Consider the following 15557-nt stretch of genomic DNA (forward strand, 5'->3'; position numbering starts at 1 on the left):
GACAGATACTGATACTCAGTAACACAGACACACTCATACACCAAGTAACAAAGAATGCACTGACACCCAGTAACAAAGACATACACTGACACCCAGTAACACAGACACACACGGACACCAAGTAACAAAGACACACACTTACACCAAGTAACACAGACACATAATGACACCCAGTAACACAGACACACACTTGCACCAAGTAACACAGACATACACTGACACCAAGTAACAAAGACATACACTGATACCCAGTAACAAAGACACACACTTACACCAAGTAACAAAGACAGACACTGATACCCAGTACCACAGTCACACACTTACACCAATTAACAAAGACATACACTGATACCCAGTAACACAGACACACACTTACACCAAGTAACAAACACAGACACTGATACCCAGTAGCACAGGCACGCACTTACACCATGTAACAAAGACATACAGTGACACCAGGTAACAAAGACATTCACTGACACCCAGTAACACAGACACACACGGACACCAAGTAACAAAGACACACACTTACACCAAGTAACACAGACACATAATGACACCCAGTAACACAGACACACACTTGCACCAAGTAACACAGACATACACTGACACCAAGTAACAAAGACATACACTGATACCCAGTAACAAAGACACACACTTACACCAAGTAACAAAGACAGACACTGATACCCAGTACCACAGTCACACACTTACACCAATTAACAAAGACATACACTGATACCCAGTAACACAGACACACACTTACACCAAGTAACGAAGAAATACACTTACACCAAGTAACACAGACACACACTGACACCCAGTAACAAAGACACACACTTACACCAAGTAACAAAGACACACACGAACACCAAGTATTTTGACATACACTGACATCAAGTAACAAAGACATACACTGATACCAAGTCACAAAGACACACACTGACACCCAGTAACAAAGACATACACTGACACCAAGTCACAAAGACATACACTGATACCCAGTAACACAGTCACAGAGTTACAACAGGTAACACAGACATACACTGACACCAAGTAACAAAGGCATACACTGATACCCAGTAACACAGACACACACATACACCAAGTAACAAACACAGACACTGATACCCAATAACACAGACACGCACTTACACCATGTAACAAAGACATACACTGACACCAGGTAACAAAGACACTCACTGACACCCAGTAACACAGACACACACGGACACCAAGTAACACAGACACACACTGACACCCAGTAAAACAGACACACACTTACACCAAGTAACAAAGACATACACTGACACCAAGCAACAAAGACATACACTGACACCAAGTAACAAAGACATACACTGATACCCAGAAACACAGACACACACTTACACCAGGTAACACAGTCATACACTGACACCAAGTAACAAAGACATACACTGACTCCAAGTAACAAAGACATACACTTACACCAATTAACAAAGACATACACTGACACCAAGTAACAAAGACATACACTGATACCCAGCAACACAGACACACACTTACACAAAGTAACAAAGACAGACCCTGATACCCAGTACCACAGTCACACACTTACACCAATTAACAAAGACATATACTGATACCCAGTAACACAGGCACAGACTTACACCAAGTAACAAAGACATACGCTTACACCAAGTAACAAAGACACACACTTACACCAAGTAACACAGACATACAATGACACCAGGTACCAAAGACAGACAATTACACCAAGTAACAAAGACATACACTTACACCAAGTATTTTGACATACACTGACACCAAGTAACAAAGACATACACTGATACCCAGTAACACAGAAATACACATACACTAAGTAACAAAGACATACACTGACACCAAGTCACAAAGACACACACTGACACCCAGTAACAAAGACATACACTGACACCAAGTCACAAAGACATACACTGATACCCAGTAACACAGTCACACAATTACAACAAGTAACACAGACATACACTAACACCAAGTAACAAAGACATACACTGATACCCAGTAACACAGGCACTCACTTACACCAAGTAACAAAGACATACACTGACACCAAGTAACAAAGACATAACAGACACCAAGTAACAAAGACATACACTTACAACAAGTAACAAATACACACACTTACACCAAGTAACACAGACATACACTGACACCAAGTAACAAAGACAGACAATTACACCAATTAACAAAGACATACACTGACACCAAGGAACAAAGACATACCCTGATACCCAGAAACACAGACACACACTTACAACAAGTAACACAGACATACACTGACACCAAGTCACAAAGACACAAACTGACACCCAGTAACAAAGACATACACTGACACCAAGTCACAAAGACATACACTGATACCAAGTAACACAGACACACACTTACAGCAAGTAACAAAGACAGACGCTGATACTCAGTAACACAGACACACACTTACACCAAGTAACAAAGAATGCACTGACATCCAGTAACAAAGAAATACACTGACACCCAGGAGCACAGACACACACGGACACCAAGTAACAAAGACACACACTTACACCAAGTACCACAGACATACACTGACACCAAGTAACAAAGACATACACTGATACCCATTAACAAAGACACACACTTACACCAAGTAACAAAGACAGACACTTATACCCAGGACCACAGTCACACACTTACACCAATTAACAAAGACATACACTGACACCCAGTAACAAAGACATACACTGACACCCAGTAACACAGACACACACGGACACCAGATAACAAAGACACACACTTGCAACAAGTAGCACAGATACACACTGACACCCAGTAACACAGACACACACTTACACCAAGTAACATAGACAGACACTGACACCAAGTAACAAAGACATACACTGATACCCAGTAACACAGGCACACACTTACACCAAGTAACACAGACATACACTGACACCAAGTAACAAAGACATGCACTCACACCAAATAACAAAGACATACACTTACACCAAGTAACAAAGACAGACAATTACACCAAGTAACAAAGTCACACACTTACAACAAGTATTTTGACATACACTGACACCAAGTAACAAAGACATACACTGATACCCAATAACACAGACACACACTTACACCAAGTAACAAAGACATACAGTGACACCAAGTCACAAAGACACACACTGACACCAAGTCACAAAGACATACACTGATACCCAGTAACTGAGAAACAAACTTACACCAAGTAAGACAGACATACACTGACACCAAGTAACAATGACAGACACTGATACCCAGTAACACAGACACACACTTACACCAAGTAACACAGACACACACTTACACCAAGTAACAATGACAGACACTGATACCCAGTAACACAGGCACACACTGGGGGTGTGGGGGCACATTGGAGCAGTGGTTAGCACCGCAGCCTCACTGCTCCAGGGACCCGGGTCCGATTCTGGGTACTGCCTGTGCGGAGTTTGCAAGTTCTCCCTGTGTCTGCGTGTGTTTCCTGCGGGTGCTCCGCTTTCCTTCCACATGCCAAAGACTCGCAGGTTGATAGGTTAATTGGCCATCATAAATTGCCCCTAGTATATGTAGGTGGTAGGGAAATATATAGGGACAGGTGGGGATGTGATAGAAATACGGGATTAGTGTAGGATTAGCATAAATGGGTGGTTGATGGTCGGCACAGACTCGGTGGGCCGAAGGGCCTGTATCAGTGCTGTATCTCCAAACTTAATTAAATACTGACACCTAGTCTCACAGACACACACTGACACCCAGTAACACAAACAAACACAAACTGACACCCAGTAACACAGAGAACAACTGATACACATTTACAAAGACATACACGGACACCAAGTAACACAGACACACACTGACACCCAGTAACAAAGACATACACTGACACCAAGTCACAAAGACATACACTGATACCAAGTCACAAAGACATACACTGATACCCAATAACACAGACACACACTGACACCAAGTAACAAAGAAAGACACCTACACCAAGTAATACAGACGCACACTGACACCCATTAACACAGACACACACTTACACCAAGTAACACAAACATACACTGACACCAAGTAACAAAGACATACACTGATACCCAGTAACACAGGCACACACTTACACCAAGTAACACAGACATACATTGACACCAAGTATTAAAGACATACACTGACACCAAGTAACAAAGACATACACTTACACCAAGTAACAAAGACACACACTTGCACCAAGTAACACAGACATACACTGACACCAAGTATCAAAGACAGACAATTACACCAAGTAACAAAGACATACACTTACACCAAGTATTTTGGCATACACTGACACCACGTAACAAAGACATACACTGATACCCAGTAACACAGGCACACACTTACACCAAGTAACACAGACATACATTGACACCAAGTAATAAAGACATACACTGACACCAAGTAACAAAGACATACACTTACACCAAGTAACAAAGACACACACTTACACCAAGTAACACAGACATACACTGACACCAAGTAACAAAGACAGACAATTACACCAAGTAACAAAGACATACACTTACACCAAGTATTTTGGCATACACTGACACCACGTATCAAAGACATACACTGATACCCAGTAACACAGACACACACTTACACCAAGTAACAAAGACATACACTGACACCAAGTCACAAAGACACACACTGACACCCAGTAACAAAGACATACACTGACACCAGTTCACAAAGACATACACTGATACCCAGTAACACAGACACACACTTACACCAAGTAACAAAGACATACACTTAGAATTAGAACATTACAGCGCAGTACAGTCCCTTCGGCCCTCGATGTTGCGCCGACCTGTGAAACCATCTGATCTACACTATTCCATTTTCATCCATGTGTCTATCCAATGTCCACTTAAATGCCCTTAAAGTTGGCGAAACTACTACTGCTGCAGGCAGGGCGTTCCACGCCCTTACTACTCTCTGAGTAAAGAAACTACCTCTCACATCTGTCCTATATCTATCACCCCTCAACTTGAAGGTATGTCCCCTCGTGTTTGCCATCACCATCCGAGGAAAAAGACGCTAACTATCCACCCTATCTAACCCTCTGGTTATCTTATATGTCTCTATTAAGTCACCTCTCCTCCTCCTTCTCTCCAACGAAAACAACCTCAAGTCCCTCAGCCATTCCTCGTAAGACCTTCCCTCCATACCAGGCAACATCCTAGTAAATCTCCTCTGCACCCTTTCCATAGCTTCCACATCCTTCCTATAATGCGGTGACCAGAACTGCACGCAATACTCCAGGTGCGGCGGCACCAGAGTTTTGTACAGCTGCAGCATGACCTCGTGGCTCCGAAACTCGATCCCCCTACTAATAAAAGCTAACACACCATATGCCTTCTTAACAGCCCTATTAACCTGGTTAGCAACCTTCAGGGATTTATGCACCTGGACACCAAGATCTCTCTGCTCATCTACACTAACAAGAATCTTCCCATTAGCCCAGTACTCTGCATTCCTGTTACTCCTTCCAAGGTGAATCACCACACACTTTTCCGCATTAAACTCCATTTGCCATCTCTCAGCCCAGCTCTGCAGCCTATCTATGTCTCTCTGTACCCTACAACATCCTTCGGCACTATCCACAACTCCACCGACCTTAGTGTCATCTGCATATTTTCTGACCCACCCTTCTACACCCTCTTCCAGGTCATTTATAAAAATGACAAACAGCAGTGGCCCCAAAACAGATCCTTGCGGTACACCACTAGTAACTAAACTCCAGGATGAACATTTGCCATCAAACACCACCCTCTGTCTTCTTTCAGCTAGCAAATTTCTGATCCAAAGCTCTAAATCGCCTTCAACCCCATACTTCCGTATTTTCTGCAATAGCCTACCGTGGGGAACCTTATCAAACGCCTTACTGAAATCCATATACACCACATCCACTGCTTTACCCTCATCCACCTGTTTGGTCACATTCTCGAAAAACTCAATAAGGTTTGTGAGGCACGACCTACCCGTCACAAAACGTGCTGACTATCTCAAATGTAATTATTCTTTTCAAGATGATTATAAATCCTGTCTCTTTTTACCTTTTCCAACATTTTACCCACAACCGAAGTAAGGCTCACAGGTCTATAATTACCAGGGCTGTCTCTACTCCCCTTCTTGAACAAGGGGACAACATTTGCAATCCTCCAGTCTTCCGGCACTATTCCTGTCGACAATGACGACATAAAGATCAAGGACAAAGGCTCTGCAATCTCCTCCCTAGCTTCCCAGAGAATCCTAGGATAAATCCCATCTGGCCCAGGGGACTTATCTATTTTCACACTTTCCAAAATTGCTAACACCTCCTCCTTGTGAACCTCAATCCCATCTAGCCTCGTCGCCTGAATCTCAGTATTCTCAACAACATTTTCTTTCTCTACTGTAAATACTGACGCAAAATATTCATTTAACACTTCCCCTATCTCCTCTGATTCCACACACAACTTCCCACTACTATCCTTGATTGGCCCTAATCTCACTCTAGTCATTCTTTTATTCCTGATATACCTATAGAAAGCCTTAGGGTTTTCCCTGATCCGATCTACCAATGACTTCTCGTGTCCTCTCCTTGCTCTTCTTAGCTCTCCCTTTAGATTCTTCCTGGCTAGCTTGTAGCTCTCAAGCGCCCTAACTGAGCCTTCACGTCTCATCCTAACATAAGCCTTCTTCTTCCTCTTGACAAGCGCTTCAACTTCATTAGTAAACCACGGCTCCCTCGCACGACAACTTCCTCCCTGCCTCACAGGTACATACTTATCAAGGACACGCAGTAGCTGCTCCTTGAATAAGCTCCACATTTCGATTGTTCGCATCCCCTGCAGTTTCCTTCCCCATCCTACGCATCCTAAATCTTGCCTAATCGCATCATAATTTCCTTTCCCCCAGTTATAATTCTTGCCCTGCGGTATATACCTGTCCCTGCCCATCGCTAAGGTAAACCTAACCGAATTGTGATCACTATCACCAAAGTGCTCACCTACATCTAAATCTAACACCTGGCAGGGTTCATTTCCCAGTACCAAATCCAATGTGGCATCGCCCCTCGTTGGCCTGTCTACATACTGTGTCAGAACACCCTCCTGCACACACTGGACAAAAACTGACCCATGTAAAGTACTCGAACTATAGTATTTCCAGTCGATATTTGGAAAGTTAAAGTCCCCCATAACAACTACCCTGTTACTCTCACCCCTGTCGAGAATCATCTTCGCTATCCTTTCCTCTACATCTCTGGAACTATTCGGAGGTCTATAAAAGACTCCCAACAGGGTAACCTCACCTCTCCTGTTTCTAACCTCAGCCCATACTACCTCAGTAGACGAGTCCTCAAACGTCCTTTCTGTCGCTGTAATACTCTCCTTGATTAACAATGCCACACCCCCACCCCCACCCCCCCACCCCTCTTTTACCATCTTCTCTGTTCTTACTGAAACATCTAAATCCCGGAATCTGCAACATCCATTCCTGCTCCTGCTCTACCCATGTCTCCGAGATGGCCACTACATCGAGATCCCAGGTACCAATCCATGCTGCAAGCTCACCCACCTTATTCCGGATGCTCCTGGCGTTGAAATAGACACACTTTAAACCAGGTTCTTGCTTGCCAGTGCCCTCTTGCGTCCTTGTAACCATATCCCTGACCTCACTACTCTCAACATCCTGTACACTGGCACTACAATTTAGGTTCCCATTCCCCTGCTGAATTAGTTTAAACCCCCCCCCCCCGCGAAGAGCACTAGCAAACCTCCCCCCCCCCCCCAGGATATTGGTACCCCTCTGGTTCAGGTGAAGACCATCCTGTTTGTAGAGGTCCCACCTACCCCAGAAAGAGCCCCAATTATCCAGGAAACCAAAACCCTCCCTCCTGCACCATCCCTGCAGCCACGTGTTCAACTCCTCTCTCTCCCTATTCCTCGCTTCGCTATCACGTGGCACGGGCAACAACCCAGAGATAACAACGCTGTTTGTTCTCGCTCTAAGCTTCCACCCTAGCTCCCTAAATTTCTGTCTTAAATCCCCATCTCTCTTCCTACCTATGTCGTTGGTGTCTATGTGGACCACGACTTGGGGCTGCTCCCCTTCCCCATTAAGGATCCCAAAAACACGATCCGAGACATCACGAACCCTGGCACCTGGGAGGCAACATACCAACCGTGAGTCTCTCTCGTTCCCACAGAACCTCCCATCTGTTCCCCTAACTATGGCGTCCCCAATGACTAATGTTCTGCTCCTCTTCCCCCTTCCCTTCTGAGCAACAGGGACAGACTCTGTGCCAGATATCTGTACCCCATTGCTTACCCCTGGTAAGTCGTCCCCCGCAACAGTATCCAAAACGGTATACCTGTTGTTGAGGGAAACGGCCACAGGGGATCCCTGCACTGCCTGCTGGTTCCCTCTCCTTACCCTGACGGTAACCCATCTACCTACTTCTTTTACCTGAGGTGTGACTACCTTCCCATAACTCCTCTCAATAACCTCCTCCACCTCCCGAATGATCCGAAGGTCATCCAGCTCCAGCTCCAGTTCCCTAACGCGGTTCTCGAGGAGCTGGAGTTGGGTGCACTTCCCACAGATGCAGTCAGCAGGGACACTCTTGGAGACCCTTACCTCCCACATTCTGCAGGGGGAACATGCAACAGCCTTAACCTCCATTCCCACAATTCCAATTTCCCAACAAATCTACTGAAAAAACAAAAAAAAACAAAAAGTCAAAACTTGCTAGGTTAGCAATCCAACGGACAGAACTTCCTAAATAAAAAGCTTACCTTATCAACACACCAGAGTCCTTTTTTTTGGTTAGACGAGGAGGGTGGGTGGGAGACACTACACGTGTAGTGTCTCGGGTACAGCCACCACACAAATATATACCTTTTTCCTTACCCAGCAGTCCCCTGGTCCTCCGAAAACAAAAGGGAATTCACTTTTAAACTTACGCTGAAATTGACTTCACAGCTGCAAGCCCGTTCACGCACCTCCGTTGCTATCCAAGCTGCAGTCACCGAAACTAAACACTGATACCCAGTAACACAGACACACACTTACACCAAGTAACAAAGACAGACACTGATACCCAGTAACACAGTCACACACTTACACCAAGTAACAAAGACATACACTGACACCCAGCAACAAAGACATACACTGACACCCAGTAACACAGACACACACTGACACCCAGCAACACAAACAAACATACTGACACCAAGTAACACAGACATAAACTGACACCAAGTAACAAAGACAGACACTGATACCAAGTCACAAAGACATACACTGATGCCCAGTAACAAAGACACACACTTACACCAAGTAACACAGACATACACTGACACCAAGTAACAAAGACAGACAATTACACCAAGTAACAAAGACATACACTTACACCAAGTATTTTGACATACACTGACACCAAGTAACAAAGACAAACACTGATACCCAGTAAAGCAGACACACACTTACACCCAGTAAAAAAGACATACACTGACACCAAGTCACAAAGACATACACTGATACCAAGTCACAAAGACATACACTGATGCCCAGTAACACAGACACACACTGACACCAAGTAACAAAGACATACACTGACACCAAGTAACAAAGACATACACTTACACCAAGGAACAAAGACACACACTTACACAAAGTAACACAGACATACACTGACACCAAGTAACAAAGAAAGACAATTACACCAAGTAACAAAGACAAACACTTACACCAAGTATTTTGACATACACTGACACCAAGTAACAAAGACATACACTGATACCCAGTAACACAGGCACACACTAGGCGGGGGGGCGCAGTGGTTAGCACCGCAGCCTCACAGCTCCAGGGACCCGGGTTCGATTCTGGGTACTGCCTGTGCGGAGTTTGTAAGTTCTCCCTGTGTCCGCGTGGGTTTCGTCCCGGTGCTCCGGTTTCCTCCCACATGCCAAAGACTTGCAGGTTGATAGGTTAATTGGCCTTCATATATTGCCCCGAGTATAGGCAGGTGGTAGGGAAATATCTAGGGATAGGGGGGGATGTGATAGGAATACGGGATTCGTGTCGGATTAGTTTAAATGGGTAGTTGATGGTCGGCACAGACTCGGTGGGCCGAAGGGCCTGTTTAAGTGCTGTATCTCTAACCTAAACTAAATACTGACACCTAGTAACACAGACGCACACTGACACTCAGTAACACAGAGAAACACTGATACACAGTAACAAAGACATGCACTGACACCAAGTAACGCAGACACACACTGACACCCAGTAAAAAAGACATACACTGACACCAAGTAACAAAGACATACACTGATACCAAGTCACAAAGGCATACACTGATGCCCAGTAACAAAGAAACACACTTACACCAAGTAACACAGACGTACACTGATACCAAGTAACAACGACAGACAATTACACCAAGTAACAAAGACATAAACTTACACCAAGTATTTTGACATACACTGACACCAAGTAACAAAGACATAGACTGATACCCAGTAACGCAGACACACACTTACAACCAGTATAAAAGACATACACTGACACCAAGTCACAAAGACATACACTGATACCAAGTCACAAAGACAGACACTGATGCCCAGTAACACTGACACACGCAGACGCCAAGTAACAAAGACATGCACTGACACCAAGTAACAAAGACATACACTTACACCAAGGAACAAAGACACACACTTACACAAAGTAACACAGACATACACTGACACCAATTAACAAAGACAGACAATTACACCAAGTAACAAAGACATACACTTACACCAAGTATTTTGACATACACTGACACCAAGTAACAAAGACATACACTGATACCCAGTAACACAGACACACTCTTACACCAAGTAACATAGACACACACTTACACCAAGTAAAAAAGACAGACACTGATACCCAGTGACACAGACACACACTTACACCAAGTAACAAAGACATACACTGACACCCAGTAACAAAGACATACACTGACACCCAGTAACACAGACACACATGGACACCAAGTAACAAAGACACACACTTACACCAAGTAACACAGACACACACTGACACCCAGTAACACAAACAAACACACTGACACCAAGTACCACAGACGTACACTGACACCAAGTAACACAGGCACACACTGGGGTGGCACATTGGCGCAGTGGTTAGCACCGCAACCTCACAGCTCCAGGGACCCGGGTTCGATTCTAGGTACTGCCTGTGCGGAGTTTGCAAGATCTCCTTGTGTCTGCGTGGGTTTCCTCCCGGTGCTCCGGTTTCCTCCCACATGCCAAAGACTTGCAGGTTGATAGGTTAATTGACCATCATAAATTGCCCCTAGTCTAGGTAGGTGGTAGGGAAATATATAGGATATGTGGGGATGTGATAGGAATACGGGATTAGTGTAGGATTAGTTTAAATGGGTAGTTGATGGTCGGCACAGACTCGGTGGGCCGAAGGGCCTGTTTAAGTGCTGTATCTCTAAACTAAACTAAATACTGACACCTAGTGTCACAGACACACACTGACACCCAGTAACACAAACAAACAGACACTGACACCCAGTAACACAGAGAAACACTGATACACAGTAACAAAGACATACACTGACACCAAGTAACACAGACACACACTGACCCCCAGCAAAAAAGACATACACTGACACCAAGTCACAAAGACATACACTGATACCAAGTCACAAAGACATACACTGATGACCAGTTAGAAATACACGCACTTACACCAAGTAACACAGACATACACTGACACCAAGTAACAAAGACGGACAATTACACCAAGTAGGCTAGGAATAGGGAGAGAGCACAGCTGAACACGTGGCTGCAGGAATGGTGTAGGAGGGAGGGCTTCCAGTTCTTGGATAATTGGACTGCATTCTGGGGAAGATGGGACCTGTTCAAACAGGACGGGCTGCATCTGAACCAGAGGGGCACCAATATCCTGGGAGGGAGGTTTGCTAGTACTGTTCGGGAGGGTTTAAACTAGTTTGCGAGGGGGATGGGAACCGGACTTGTAATCCAGGGACCAGTGGGTCCACTCAGAAAGACAAAGAGTGTAGTGAGGTATTGGGGAAGGTAGCACTGTCACAGAGGACAGATGGGCACGGAGAAGGGTTAAAGTGCGTATACTTCAACGCAAGAAGCATCAGGAATAAGGTGAGTGAATTGAAGGCGTGGATGGGCACTTGGGACTACGATGTTGTGGCCATCACTGAAACGTGGATAGGTGAGGGGGAGGAATGGTTTTTGGAGGTACCTGGTTATAGATGTTTTCATAAGATTAGGAATGGTGGTAAAAGAGGTGGGGGGGTGGCATTGTTAGTTAGAAATAGTGTAACAACTGCTGAAAGAATTTTCGAGGAGGATCTGCCGACTGAGGCACTGTGGGTTGAGGTCAGGAACAGGAAAGGAGCAGTCACCTTGATGGGAGTTTTCTATAGGCCCCCCAATAGCAGCAGGGAGGTGGAAGAGCAGATTGGGAAACAGATTTTGGAAAGGAGCAGAAGTCACAGGGTAGTAATTATGGGGGATTTCAACTTCCCAAATATTGATTGGCAACTCTTTAGATCGAATAGTTTGGATGGGGTAGTGTTTGTGCAGTATGTCCAAGAAGCTTTTCTGACTCAGTATGTAGACTGCCCGACCAGAGGGGAGGCAATATTGGATTTGGTACTAGGTAATGAACCAGGGCAAGTGATAGAGCTGTTGGTGGGCGAGCACTTTGGAGATAGTGATCACAATTCTGTAGCATTCACTGTGGTAATGGAGAGGGATAGGTATGTGCAACAGGGCAAGGTTTACAATTGGGGGAAGGGTAGATATGATGCTGTCAGGCAGGAACTGAGGAGCATAAGTTGGGAGCATATGCTGGCAGGGAAGGGCACGGTCGAAATGTGGAACTTTTTCAAGGAGCAGATAGTAGGGGCCATTGATAAGCATGTCCCTGTCAGACAGGGAAGGGATGGTCATGTGAGGGAACCGTGGTTGACAAGAGAGGTTGAGAGTCTTGTTAGGAAGAAGAAGGATGCGTATATAAAGTTGAGGAAAAAGGGCACAGGCATAGCTCTGGAGGGATACAAGATGGCCAGGAAGGATCTGAAGAAAGGGATTAGGAGAGCTAAGAGAGGGCATGAAAAATGCTTGGCGGGTAGGATAAAAGAAAACCCCAAGGCCTTTTACGCGTATGTCAGAAATATGAGGATGACTAGGGGGACCATAGGTCCGGTCAAGGACAATAGCGGGAGACTGTGTTTTGAGCCGGAAGAGATAAGTGAGGTTTTGAATGAGTACTTCTCTTCGGTATTTACGAATGAGAAGGGGTGTATTACTGAAGAGGACGGTGGGAAGCAGACTGGTAAGCTCGAGGAAGTGCTCGTTAGGAGGGAAGATGTGTTGGGGTTTTTGAATAACTTGAAGATAGACAAGTCTCCCGGGCCTGACGGGGTATATCCAAGGATGTTATGGGAAGCAAGGGATGAAATTGCAGAGCCGCTGGCAATGATCTTTTCATCTTCTCTGCTGACGGGGGTGGTACCAGGTGATTGGAGGGTGGCAAATGTTGTGCCCCTGTTCAAGAAAGGGAATAGGAACAACCCTGGCAATTACAGGCCAGTTAGTCTTACTTCGGTGGTAGGCAAGTTGATGGAAAAGGTGCTGAGGGATAGGATTTCTGAGCATCTGGAAAGACACTGCTTGATTCGGGACAGTCAGCACGGTTTTGTGAGGGGTAGGTCTTGTCTCACAAGCCTGATTGAATTCTTTGAGCAGGTGACCAAGCAAGTGGATGAGGGTAAACCAGTGGATGTGGTGTACATGGATTTTAGTAAGGCATTTGATAAGGTCCCCCATGGTAGACTTATGGAGAAAGTCAGGAGGCATGGGATAGTGGGGAATGTGGCCAGTTGGATTAAGAATTGGCTAACTGATAGAAGGCAGAGAGTGGTCTTAGATGGTAAATACTCAGCCTGGAGCCCAGTTACCAGTGGCGTGCCGCAGGGATCAGTTCTGGGTCCTCTCCTGTTTGTGATTTTTATTAACGACTTGGATGAGGAAGTCGAAGGGTGGGTCAGTAAATTTGCAGATGATACAAAGGTTGGTGGAGTTGTGGATACCGAGGAGGGCTATTGTCGTCTGCAAAGGGACTTGGATAGGTTGCAGTGCTGGGCTGAAAAGTGGCAGATGGAGTTTAACCCTGAAAAGTGTGAGGTCGTCCATTTTGGAAGGACAAACATGAATGCAAAATACTGGGTTAACGGTAGGGTTCTTGGGCATGTGGAGGAGCAGAGAGACCTTGGGGTCTATGTGCATAGATCATTGAAAGTTGCAACTCAAGTGGATAGGGCTGTGAAGAAGGCATATGGGGTGTTAGCGTTCATTAGCAGAGGGATTGAATTTAAGAGCCGTGAGGTGATGATGCAGCTGTACAGGACCTTGGTAAGGCCTCATTTGGAGTACTGTGTGCAGATCTGGTCGCCTCATTTTAGGAAGGATGTGGAAGCCTTGGAGAGGGTGCAGAGGAGATTTACCAGGATGTTGCCTGGAATGGAGAATAAGTCTTACGAGGAAAGGCTGAACATTCTAGGCCTCTTCTCATTAGAAAGGAGAAGGATGAGGGGTGACATGATAGAGGTTTATAAGATGATCAGGGGAATAGATAGGGTAGACAGTCAGAAACTTTTTCCCCGGGTGGAGCAAAGCGTTACAAGGGGTCATAAATTTAAGGTGAAGGGTGGGAGATATAAGGGGGATGTCAGGGGAAGGTTCTTTACCCAGAGAGTGGTCGAGGCATGGAATGCCTTGCCCGGGGAAGTTGTTGAGTCAGAAACTTTAGGGACTTTCAAAAGGCTTTTGGATAGGTATATGGATAAAGGAGAATGATGGGGTACAGATTAAATTGTCCTTGACAGAGGACAAAGGATCGGCACAACATTGTGGGCCGAAGGGCCTGTTCTGTGCTGTATGTTCTATGTTCTATGTAACAAAGACATACACTTAAACCGAGTATTTTGACATGCACTGACACCAAGTAACAAAGACATACACTGATACCCAGTAACGCAGACACACACTTACACCCAGTAAATAAGACATACACTGACACCAATTCACAAAGACATACACTGATACCAAGTCACAAAGACATACACTGATGCCCAGTAACACAGACACACACTGACGACAAGTAGCAAAGACATATACTGACACCAAGTAACAAAGACAGACAATTACACGAAGTAACAAAGACATACCCTTACACCAAGTAACACAGACATACACTGGCACCAAGTAACAAAGACAGACAATTACACCAAGTAACAAGGACTTACACGTACACCAAGTATTTTGACATACACTGACACCAAGTAACAAAGACATACACTGACAACAAGTAACAAAGACATATACTGGCACCAAGTAACAAAGACAGACAATTACACG

This window comes from Heterodontus francisci, unplaced genomic scaffold, assembly GCF_036365525.1.
Source record: "Heterodontus francisci isolate sHetFra1 unplaced genomic scaffold, sHetFra1.hap1 HAP1_SCAFFOLD_561, whole genome shotgun sequence".
NCBI lineage: Eukaryota > Metazoa > Chordata > Chondrichthyes > Heterodontiformes > Heterodontidae > Heterodontus > Heterodontus francisci.